This window comes from Rhinopithecus roxellana, chromosome 8 (assembly GCF_007565055.1).
Source record: "Rhinopithecus roxellana isolate Shanxi Qingling chromosome 8, ASM756505v1, whole genome shotgun sequence".
Taxonomy (NCBI): Eukaryota; Metazoa; Chordata; class Mammalia; order Primates; family Cercopithecidae; genus Rhinopithecus; species Rhinopithecus roxellana.
Window position 1 is genome coordinate 87,653,571 of NC_044556.1, and position 13,177 is coordinate 87,666,747.

A 13,177-nucleotide genomic window follows, 5' to 3' on the forward strand; every position below is an offset into this window, starting at 1 on the left:
GGACTCAATCCTGAGGGAAGAGATTAGTGTAAGGAATTTCTGGATGTGAGAATTGGAGAGGGCAAAACAGCATCTTCCTTACAGGATTGTGGTGAGGAGCAAATGAATCAATGCATGGGCAAGGGATGGTCGCATCTGTGAGAGGAAATTCAATTTCGGGACCCCAAAATCCTACGCCAAAGAGAAAAGTCAAGCTGGGAACTTCATCAGGCAAACCTGCCTCCCATTTTATTGGTAAATAAGATAGCTACAAAGATTTTTTTAAAAAGAAAGAAACTACATACCTCTGTCACAATTTGCCCACAAGGAAATTCCTTGTGGACCTTAAGATCTTTACCCTAAAACAGTTCGGTTGAATTTCACTTTGGCAATGTAAGTTGATAGCTGATCTTCACAGCTGTGGGACAAAGGACAGAACTCAAAGTCATCCCTCTGCTCACCTGAGACAAATGCATATCTGATTGCTTTCTCTGCCTTATTGTTTATGCAAAACTGCAGATTCACTAAGGCTAAGTGACCATTCCTCTACCCAACCCTCACAAGTAAATCGTGTATTCAGTGAAAGGCTGATCAAAGACTCAAAAGAATGCAACCATTTGTCTCTTACCCACCTATGATCTAGAAGCCCCCCGCCCCGTGCTTTGAGTTGTCCTGCCTTTCCAGACCAAACCAATGTACCTCTTACACATATTGATTGATGTCTCATGTCTCTCTAAATGCATAAAATCAAGCTGTGCCCCAACCACCAGGGCACACATTGTCAGGACTTCCTGAGGCTGTGTCACAGGTGTGTCCTTAACCTTGGCAAAATAAACTTTCTAAATTGATCGAGATCTGTGGTTCACACATATAAAGCACTGTATGCATATAAAATGTATAACAGCAGCAGCAATTATAAGAACAATAAAGGACATCTAGTTTGGGATACAGGGAGATGCTGGATTAATTTCAGCTTAACTGATAGATAGTGCATGATAGTGCATTGTCAGTACCATCCATAATAAGCAAAAGGAACTTTATTTTCTCAACTAAAGGGAGAGGACCCAGGATATGAAGTGGAGTAGAGTAGAAATCAGACACACTACTTTTTTTTTTTTTTTTTGAGACAGAGTCTCACTCTGTTACCCAGACTGGAGTGTAATGGCGTGATCTCCGCTCACTGTAACCTCCACCTCCCAAGTTCAAGCGATTCTCCTGCCTCAGCCTCCCGAGTAGTTGGCATTACAGGAGACTGCCACCATGCCTGGCTAATTTTTTGTATTTTTAGTGGAGACGGGGTTTCACCATGTTGGCCAGGCTGGTTTTGAACTCCTGACCTGAAGCGATCTGTCCACATCAGCCTCCCAAAGTGCTAGGATTACAGGCGTGAGCCACTGCGCCTGGCCCAGATATGTTAATTAAAGTGGAAAAGTTTGTAACTTCAGCTTTACTGAGCTTTTAGATTCATTCTCTGCTTAATTCATCCCATAAGAGTCTCAGGAATGTGGTAGTTTTCTGCACCATAACTGTCTGACCAAGATGAGTCTCTTATGAGTATGGAGGAGAGCTTGGGGACAGAATTCTGTTCCTAAGGACAGACCCTGTTTAAGTCTTTTGATGTGGTCACAGTACCGAATGAGATTGCTACCTATACAGGTAGCAATCTTGAAGAGCTTTTATTTGGTGGAGTTTTCAAACCCCATGCCTCCCTGTACCCTATCCTTTAGCTGCGAGGAAGAACAACTACCTCTTTACCACATCTTGGACAATGCCTTCTCTATGATTCTTCCTGCCTCCTCCTTCTTCTCTCTCTCTTTTTAAAATTTTTTTTTAAGACACAAGGTCTTGTGTGTTGCCCAGGCTGGAGTATAGTGGTGTAATCAGAGCTCACTGTAACCTCAACTCCTGGGCTTATGTGATCCTCCCACCTCAGCCTCCTGAGTAGCTGGGACTGCAAGCATGGCCACCTAGCCCAGCTAATTAAAAAGAAATTTTTTTTTTTTTTTTTTTTTTTTTTTTTGTGGAGATGGTGTTTCACGTTGCCCAGGCTGGTCTCGAACTCCTGGTCTCAAGTGATTTTCCTGCCTCAGCCTCCCAAAGTGCTGGGATTACAGGCGTAAGCCCATCATGCCTGGCCTCTACTTATTGTTTAAATGTACCTTTCCTCAAAGTTTTATCTTGCCATCTTTTCCCGCTCAGATTTTCTGTCTGAGGGGGCTCACCTATATTCATCTCTAAATTTCTTGTGGCTAACACAGATTTCCAGCGGTCTCCTGGACATCTTCCCATGCATTTCTCTTCCATAACTAAAACTTAGCACATTTAATTTAACATGTCATCCTGCATACTGCTCCTCTTGCCATATTTACTTATCATGGCTATTGGGACTTCTGTCCTTGCTTTCAGTTGGGCCAGAAGCCTCAGTCATCTTCCATTTCTTGTTCTCCATTCTCTTTAAACTCCAGGGTCTCTTGACATCCAAATCATCAATTGCCAAGTTCTGTCCTTTCTTCCTTTGAGCTTTCTTCCCAGTCCAATACCTTGATTCTGCTATAATTTAAGTACTTTTTGACTCTTCTGGATTATTTCAATAGCTTCATGACATATCAAATTTCCAACTTCGACATTGTCTTCATTGTCACATGAGTTATCTTTCTCTCTGGTCCAGGTCAGATAGTTTTACCTCCTCAGAATCGTCAGTGGCTCCTTGCTGCCCAAGATACCTGGTTCAGTTCCTGGCTGGGACTTTACAACCCTCTAGGATTCAGTCCCAACCTACCCCATGCCTTCCTTATGCACCATGCTGATCACTGCCCCATACTGGCCACACTGCACTACTTGCCTTTCACTGAATATGCCATTCATACCTCCATGTTTTCGCTTATGCTATCCGTGAGAGGTAGACCCACCTCTCTACCTTTCCCTGTGCCACCTAGGTAGAACGAATCATTCCCTTCTTTGTCTTTCTGTATTTTGAACGTTGTCTTTCTGTATTTTCCGTATTCTGTGTTTCTATATTTTGCTTACTTTTCTATTCTAGTACTTCTTCTCAGAAGTACTATATGCTTTATATTATAGTTAATTGCCTTCCCTCCAGATTGTAAGCTCCTTGAGGGTGCACTGAATTTTATTCCTTTCCGTATTCCTGTAACATTGATCACACAGAACTTTACACATAGTAAGACTCTCAATAAACGTCAACAAATGAATGGATATTATTCACAGCACATAACGTGGGTAATTGGGAGGCTGGCCTTGAAGTATGTCTCATAGCTTCAAAATTTCTGATCTTTCTTCCCCATAGCTAAAAGTTCAAAAGAAAATCGTCTAGTTCCTGGGGAAGCATCTTACAGGACAACTTAAGTGGAAATGCAGCTGCACTCTCGTTCCATTCTGCTCCTGTGGTTTTGTCTCATGGCCCTGACTTGAAATTTCAGTTGGAAACTTGAAATGCAACCAAAGTAGTTTCTTCTGTGTCACCCAATAATAAGGCTTTCTAAACCCTTCAATTTCACTCAAACATTTATCTTGAAAATCAGCTCTGCTGCAAAATGGGTCTAATTCAACTGCCACCCATGCGGATGTAGTTGTGAGGATGAGTTTAAATGGGACATTTTTAGGCTCTCCAATATGTCAACAAGTTAAGAGTTTCATTCATTTAAAAAATGTAAATAAATGCAGCTGCATCTGGCTATATGGACTTTAAAGTGAGATCATGGTGCTAAACCAAGTGACAAAATGCTCCAAACTGAGGGAGATACCCAGCTTTGAAGATAATTTAAGAAGCATTAATAAATATATTTAGAAAACTCATGCAGCCAAACCCCTATCTCCAGCTCATCTTTTTTTACTCTGTAAGCTAGCAGAATTCATAAAGACAGCTTAAGAACAACAAATAAAGAACTGGCTGCTTGCCAAAACCAATTAAGTGGTGAGAAAAGGAAGTCACATGCATTAAACTTGCATGCTGGAATTCTCCATTATTGGACTTAAAATAATTATACAATTTCATACTTAAAATAATTATACAATTTTGCATTTCTCATTAAAATATGTTAATTGAATTAAACAGTGTTCAACTTTCGAAAACTAGATTTCCAGAAATCAGTTTGCAAGTCTGTTTGCTTGAAGATAGAACGCATTTTCTCATAAAAACGGTGTTATCAATGCAGGTAGGTACCCAGGTTAGTCCACTAAAGTCATTGATGCCATATCATGTATTTACAAGAAAAAATTTAGTAAAAAATTCCATTGCCATATTAGCATTTATGTAAGTAACTTAATCTCCCATCTCTGAAATTTATTAAGAAAGGTTTTCATTTTTACTAAATGGTGAATGAAAAGCACAGCGGAAAGCAGATTTAATTAAGGGCTGAAAATATAGATGAGTATCATGGTGGAGATTCCGAAGGGAAATCTGGGCCCTTTCCAGGACTTTCTAATTTGATGCTACTGGCTCTTTATGACATTAAGTCTCACTTCCAAATTTACGGCTTTCCTTTTTCCTCATATGGTTATATCACTGGCACTACTTTAGGCTTATCATTCATGATTAGGGTCATTTTTCTTCGGCTTACAAATGGAAGAAAAAGGGGACAAAATGGGACATTTTCTTCTGAGATAATTGAGCAAAAGTTAGATAAGAGGAAAGAGGGAGAAAAGGCCCTTAAAAAGAATGTGCATGCATATGAAAAGTAAATTTCCTATAGTGGTTACCCTGAGCTGAGTCAGCAAAAATGCATGATTTCCTAAAGAAGAAAAAAGCTATTCATTAGATTTGAGAGCTCTTCGCAGTCCCAGGCCATGCTATTGCTCCCCAAAGTGTAGAGGCTACCAGAGGAATGACCACAGAAAGAGCTCTGTATGCAACTGGCTATTCTTTTTTAGAGGAAATTCACAAATTGGGTGTTTATAGCTTTGCAATTCATGGTACTCTGTCATTAACTGATTTTGTGAGCATACCTACGATTTATTTCTCTTTCATTTTCCACACACAGAAAATGACTGTATCTTATCTTAGTTTTAAAAAATCTTAATGTCTCTCACTCTTTGTGGCATCACCTCCAATGTACTCCAAAACTCATGGCCCCTCCAATTCAACTTGCTACTGCTGTTTAGATAATACCTTTCAGAATCTTTGCCAGCCAAGACAAGTTCAGTGGCTTCCAATTTTCTTCACACGCTGAAACTTTTCTGCCGGATGTTCAGGGCCTCCATAGAATGGCTTCACACTTCCCAGTCAAGCCCACACCTCCTCCACTTCCTATCAGATGCCTCTGCTCTGGTTTGGCCAGAATCTTTCCTATTGTTTGAAAATGCCACAACCATTCCAGCTTCTATGCATCATCAACTCATGCTTTCCTTCTTAAAATTCATTCTTTTTCCTCCTTGGCTGCCTAAATTCCATCTATTTGTAGGAAGCAACGTTTGGGGTATCTGTTCTATGTAACAATAGTTTTGGGCACAAGAAGCCCTAGCAACCATTTTGTACCACATGACCCTGCTTTCTTAGCCACACTTGATTGGACTAACAGAGTACCTATGACCTAAAATGGAATGATCAAATTCTCTTCCCTAGGAATTTGGAAACGGAACTGAAAACCAGTGTGGGTGTCTGGAGATGGAACATGTGACTTAGGAACTGTGGGTCAGCCACATTCTATTTTGTGGAAGAGAAACTATGGCAGCCTCATGGTAGAAAGGGAAAGAGAGAGTATGTAATAGAGTTCTTGGTAGAAAACAGCAGAAACAAATTCTAGTTAACTTAGTAGAAAATATTTACTCTAAGGATGTTATGTAGCTCGTAGGATCAATGAGAAGGCTAGGGACCTGATTTGGAAAATGGACCAGGAGAGACTAGGCAGCCCAAAGACAGCCAAGGTATCATCCTAGGAACAGTCCAGTTAGAATGCCACTGTAAGCTCCACTCTTGCCTCTTCTTGTCAATCCCTCCATATAGTAACTGCAGTGATCTTTCTAAAATTTAACTCAGATTATGATACTCTCCAGCAATTATATAATAATTTGTCTGGTCTTTATCCTAGTTCCTGGTGTGGAGCCTCTAATACCATTGGAATTTCCCAAGTGATAAAAGTGTCTTTGTTATCCATGGTGGGTGCTGATTGTTTATGCTAATGAGGTGACTCATGCTAGGCCTCTAGACAGCTTCTGCGAATGAGTTGAGTCAGGATGGGGGTAGGCTGAGCCAGAAAGACCAACCATGAGATTAGAAGGTTGGAACTTTGAGCTATGTAATATCGGTCCGATCTCCGGAGAGGGCAGGGAAGCTGGAGATTGAGTCTAATCACGTGGGCCCATAATTCATTCAAACATGCCTGGGTAAGGAAATTCTAATAGAAACTCACAGGGAAGTTTAGTGGAGCTTCCTGGTTGGTGCTGGGAGGGTGACATGCCCTGATTCTATGGGGAAAGGGGGCACAGGAACTCTATGTGTGGGATCCTTCTGGATCTTGCACTGTGTGTCTCTTTGTTTGCCTGCTTCTGATTTGTATCCTTTATCATAAAACTGTAATTACCAGTACTCTCCTGTGTACTTTAGTTGACGGGAGTTCTGTGACACATTCTAACATTCTGTGACTCATTCTAACAATTACCAAGGGGGCCGTGAAAATCTTAGAATTTGTAGCTAGTTGGTCAGAAGTGTGGGTGGTCTGAAGACCCTCAAACTTGCAGCTGGTGTCTAAATAGGGACAGTGTTGTTGGAGACCATGCCTTTTGGCTTGTGGAGTCAGTGCTGACTCTGGGTGGTTAGTGTCAGAATTGTATGGCATTGCACCTCCTGCTTAGCACTTCCAAATGGTTTTTATTAGACCAGAGTAAAACAACTATTCACAATGGCCTGCAGTGACCTTGCCAGACCTGCTTCCTGCCTGTCTCCCTGGCCTTACCTCCCTCTACTCTCCTCCATATTCACCGCATTCCAGGATGACATTTCTTCTGTCCCTCGCACACACCAAGCTGACTCCATTTCAGTGCTTTGCATTTGCTCTTCCCTCTGCTTGGATACCTTTCTTCCAGATCTTTGTGTGGACTTCTCTGAGGGTAGAAGCACTGTTGGTCTTGTTCACCTTTATACTCAAGACCTGTAACAGTAACTGGATAGGTTGATTGATTATACACTCATAGGTCACATAAGAGATCTGGGTGGGTCTGTTAATTATTATAATTCTGCAACCTACAGGATCAGATTCCAGGTCTGTCTTTTTAGCTAAATTGGCTCTCTGACTGTTAAGAGATAAGAGGTTCTTTTTGTGCTGTTATCAAAGCTTTTTGGTTCTTGGACTGTGGCATCTCAGTCCAAGGCTTAAATACAAATTCAAGCCCCAAATTTGTAGTTTTCTTTCTGTGAACTCACCAGTGCATTTAGAAGCAGCCAGTTCATTCAGAGTCTTTATATTTATTGCTCCCTCCAAAATAGTTGCAACCACCACTTGGTCTTCATAGGGAGAAGGAAGCCTTACCTTCCATATGTACTTCATCTCAAGCAGTCAGCAGCGATAATTTAACTAACAATTTGCTATGGCATCCCATGGACTACTGGTATCTTATTTTCCACTGGCATTGAGGTCATCATCTCATGCATGCCAACTCAGGTAATCAATCCCAGATCCTATCTTTGAATCAGTTTCCTGGAGCTATTTTAGGAATATTTTGTTTATTCAGGGAAGCAAAACTACTCTATGTTTTTAAAATAGGGAGTTCAATTGAGGAAATTGGTAACAGAGGTCTTGGAATGGTGGGAGAACAAAGAGGAAGGCAAAATAACTCAAAGATTGGTAATTTTAGGACGCCACTCCACCTCTAGGGCTGAGTTCACAGAAGCGAACACCGTGTCACCCAGAGCCCATAACCGCTGTGCTGCTGAGGCTGCTGCTGCTGGAACTTGACTGCCCGAGGAGGAGCTCAAGAGTTCTCAGTTACTCTTGGCACTACGACCACCACCACCATTATTGCTTTAGTCACTGCTGTCACTGCCGCTGTTGCTATTGCTGCTGTCACTGCTAGAATCAAGAAAACACAGGGCTTCTCCCTGCCTCCTACTTTTCCGTATCCTGCCAGTGCCTCCTGTGAGCATAATCAGCTGGCAGAGGAGTCTGGAAAATGTAGTCTTCAGGCTTCTGGCCTGACGGAGGAAGTAGAGTGGGGCAAGTATTAGCTGAGAGACCATGGATTCCATGTGGCACAAACTCAGAGGTCCTGCTCAGGCAAGCCTTCCTTACCCCCCACACCAGAGCAGATCACGCTGAGCTCACTCTCAAAGCTGTTGGCACTTTCCCCTCATAGAAGTTCCTACAGTTTGTGATTGCATATTGCAATGTGTATGTACAAATGTATGTGTGTATCTCCTATGTGTGCAGAAGCTCCCCAAAGGCAGTTACTGTATAGCTTTTGCTCTCCACCATACTTGTAGCTCCTGCACATGGTGGGGACTCAAATGTGTGTTGAACCAATGAACAGCTTCAAACAGCTCTGCCTTTCTGCCCAGCCTTCACCTTTGTCTCTTCTCTCATCTTAATTCAGTCCCTTTTTATTATAACATTCAGATTCCACAATGCACTGTGAGACTTGGAGTGAGAAACGAGCTTTTAGATGAGTTCTCATCACCTTTAAAAATACATATTTTACAACAGTATCAATTAGGCTACCCAAATTCCCAGGCATTCTAGTCCTTTCAGCATTCCTGCCCCTCAGGATGAACATGCAAGTCTGTGTGTCCCTCCTCTTTTCAGGTCACATTAAGCTTAGGTGTCAGGTTGGAAGACTAGGTGCCATAGGAAGGATATAAAAGCAGCGACTGTAAGAACAGACATCATTAAGTTCCTGGCAGGGGAAGAAGGGGTACAGAGGAGGGGATTTATGTGAATAAAGAGGCTGGATCAGGGCCTTGTGGCCTTGGACAAAGTGTGGTGCAGAGGGTAATTTCCCCTGAATCGTCTTGAACATCAGGCTTCTAGTCACTATTTGGCTTTTGCAACATTAAAAATTACTGTGTGGCTTAGTCTGCTAGGGCTGCTGTGACACAATACCGCAGACTGGGGGGCTTCACTATAGAAATGGATTTTCTACTGTTCTGGAGGCCGGAAAGTCCAGCATCAAGGTTCTTGCAGCTTTGGTTTCTCCTGAGGCCCCTCTCCTTGGCTTGCAGGTGGCCTCCCATGGTTTCTCTGTGTGTTTGTGTCCTAATCTCCCCTTTCTATAAGGACATCAGTCATACTGGGTTAGAGCCCACCCTAATGGCCTCATTTTAACTTAATTACCTCTTTAAATACCTTATCTCCAAATGCAGATATATTCTGAGTTACTTGGGATTAGGACTTCCAGCACATGAATTTTAAGGGAACACAATTCAGTCCCTAACACCAAAGCAGCAAGCTTTGTTTCATTCTTGTGTGTTTGGATTAATCTTTTATGGAAGTTCTTCTCAAACGGAAATCCCAGTCTATGAACCCATATCTCCCATGCTGTTAATTTCCAGAGGGCTTACAGAGAGAACTGAAATTGTTTGCAAAAAAAAATGACAATAGAACACAGTAAGATGCTGCACTCCCCACTCTCCCAAGACACCCAGCCTCCAAACTGCAATGTGGTGCCATCAGTTAGCATGAATTAGGAGAGACACGAGGTTAGACAGCCCAGCACGTTGTAGCCAACCTGGAGGGTGTAATGAAAGCTGAGCAGCATCAATGGAAATTAGGAGGAGAGGTCACAGAGGTATGGTGGAGCTGGAGTCTCATGCCTTGGTGAGAAATAGAGAACAAAGAAAAGGGAGGAGTTCCATTGTGACCCAGTGTGTGTCACTTGGTTTAGCAAATTTATAATCATGGGTCCTAGAGGAAATTTATGTAAAATATCCCTTATCCAACCCATTGCTCCAGGAAACACCTATTCTTCTTGTCTTCTGTGAGTTGTCAAAAGGTATCTTCCATCTTTCATGAAACTCTAAGGTCAGCAGAGCCTCAGCTTTGACAAATAAATGCATTCGAGTCTGTATCTGCCTCATTGTCCTTCAGTGGTCCTCATGGAACCTTTCCCGAAGAGATGGTGATGGGGCCGTTTGACATGGGACACAGCAGGCACTGGAAGAAGCACATATTTTTAGTGACAAAGACTGTGACAATCGTAAGCCAGAAAGAAGACACTCAACCACTGAATTAGGACTTTTGAAGTAGTAATTGGTAGTGGTAAGATAGGTGAGTAGCTAATAGACCCACCTGTGTTCATACACGCAAGGTTGTCTCCATGCTGGAGGCTGAAAGAACAAAAGAATATTATATCCAAAATTGCAAGATTTCCTAACAATTGGAGATGTTCCAGCTTCTCTGGCAATTTGGCAGATGACTGGGGAAGAATAAAGAGGGCCCTGTAGTTCTCAGTTAATCTTGGAAACAATGCCAGAAATTCCTCTTAATATCACAGTGGGTGTACACCCTGTAATATCATTCATAATATCTGAAAGGAGATATTACTCCAAATATCACAGTGGGTGTACACCCTATGATAGTATTCATAATATCTGAAAGGAGATATTACCCTTAATATCACAGTGGCTGTATACCCTGTGATATTATTCATGATATCTGAAAAAAGATATTGCCCCTAATATCACAGTGGGTATACACACTGTGGTATTATTCACACTATCTAAAAGGAGATATTATTCCTAATATAACAGGGGGTAATACACCCTGTGTGTGTACCCCCTGTGATATTCTTCATAATATCTAAGGGAGATATTATGTAATATCTAAGTAATAGCTAAGGGAGACATTACTTCTAATATCATAGTGGGTGTACACACTGTGATAGTATTCATAATATCTGAGGGAGCTATTACTCTTAATATCACAGTAGGTGTACACTCTGTGATAGTAATAATTAAGGGGGGGGTGAAACACACTGTGTGTACACCCCCTGTGGTATTCTTCATAATATCTAAGGGAAATATTACTCCTAATATCACAGTGGGTGTATACCCTGTAATAACATTTGTAATGTCTAACGGAGATACTACTCCTAATATCACAGTGGGTGTACACCCTGTGATAGTGTTCATAATATCTAAGAGAGCTACTACCCCTAATATCACAGTGGGTGTACACCCTGTAATAATATTTGTAATAAATAAGGGAAATATCACTCCTAATATTACAGTGGGTGTACAACCTGTGATAGTATTCATAATATCTAAGAGAGATGTTATACTTAATATCACAGTGGGTGTACACCCTATGTGTACATCCTATGATATTATCCATAATATCTAAGGGAGATATTATTCCCAATATCACAGTGGGTGCACAACCTCTCTGTACAACCCATCATATTATTCGTAATACCTAAGGGAGAGATTCCTCCTAAAATCACAGTGAGTGTACACTTTTCGTGTACATCCCGTGATATTAATAGTAATATCAAAGGGAGATATTACTCCTAATATCACAAGGGGTGTACACTCTGTGATATTATTCAGAATATCTAAAGGAGGTATTAATCCTAATATCCCAGGGTGTGTACACCCCATGATAGTATTCATAATATCTAAGGGAGATATTACTTCTAACATCACAGTAGGTGTATACCCCCAGTGATATTATTCATAATATCTAGGGGAGATGTTATTCCTAATATCACATTGGATGTACACCCCATGATATTTTTTGTAATATCTAAGCGAGATATTACTCCTAATATTACAGTGGGTGTACACCCCATGATATTATTTGTTTATCTACTAAGGGAGATATATGACTTTTAATATCATAATTTAATTCATAATACCTAATGAGATATTACTTCTAATATCACAATGGTGTACACCCCGTGACATTATTTGTAATATCTAAAGAAGATATTATTCCGAATATCAAAGTGGGAATATACCCTGCATGTACACCCCATGATATTGTTTATAGTATCTAAGAGAGATGTTACTCCTAATATCACAGTGGGTGGACACCCTTTATGTAAACCCGGTGATATTATTCTTCAGATCTAAGGGAGATATTACTCCTAATATCACAGTGAGTGTACACCACATGATATTATTCATAACATTTCAGGGAGATATTACTCCTAATATTACAGTGGGTGTACACCCCATGATGTTATTTATGACATCTAAGAGAGATATTATTACTCCTAATATCACAGTAGGTGCATACCCTCGGATATTTTTTGTAATATCTAAGGGATATATTACTCCTAATATGACAATAGGTGTACACCTTGTGATATTACAGGCAATATCTTAGGGAGATATTACTCCTAACATCACAGTTAATGTACACCCTGTGTGTACACCCTGTGATACTATTTGCAATATCTAAGGGAGACATTACTTTTAATATCACAGTAGGTGTACACCCTGGGACATTATTCGTAGTATCCCAGGGAGATACTAGTAATATCACAGTGGGTGTACACCCTGTTTGTACATTCTAGGACATTATTCGTAGTACTCAAGGGAGATACTCCTCATAGTATCACAGTGTGTGTACACCCTGTGTGTACACTCTGGGACATTATTCGTAGTATCCCATGGTGATACTACTCCTAATATCACAGTGGGTGTATACACCCAGGGGCATTATTCGTAGTATCCAACGAAGATACTACTTGTAATATTACATTAGTTGTACACCCTGTGTTTACACCCTGGGACATTATTACAAATAGTAATGTCAGAGCCATGATATTTCATTAATATCACAGTGTGTACACACTGGATATTATAGAAATATCAGGTGATGAGATTTCATTTACATCACAGTGTGTATGCACTGGATGTTGTAGAAATATCAGAGCAATGATATTTCCTTAATATCACAGTGTGTATTCACACATTGGATGAACAGACATATCAGAGTGATGATGTTTCCTTAATAACACAGCGTGTACAAACACACTGGATATTATAGAAATAGCAGACATATTCTATTTCATTAATATGATATTTCATTCAAATCACAGTGTGTACACACTGGATATTATAGAAACATCAGAGTGATGATGTTTCCTTAATATCACAGTGTGTACACACACACTGGATGTTACATACAAATGAGAGTGATGATATTTTCTTAATATCACAGATGGTATGCACACACTAAATGTTACAGATAAGTCAGAGCGATGACATTTCATTAATATCAGAGGGTGTAAATACTGAATATTATAG

The 13,177-nt window shown here is 40.7% G+C and overlaps 1 protein-coding gene across 9 annotated transcripts in view; it reads left to right on the plus strand.

The window, feature by feature from the left end:
* Positions 1-13,177, plus strand: part of CNIH3 (cornichon family AMPA receptor auxiliary protein 3) — a 372,243-nt gene that overhangs the window by 117,655 nt on the left and 241,411 nt on the right. Inside the window, exon 2 of one of the 9 annotated variants that reach the window (XR_004059006.1) lies at positions 10,011-10,119. The exons of the other annotated variants lie outside the window; for them this stretch is intronic. The gene's annotated coding sequence lies outside the window, so the exon portion shown is untranslated. The remainder of the gene's footprint in view (positions 1-10,010; positions 10,120-13,177) is intronic. 9 annotated transcript variants of the gene reach the window in all.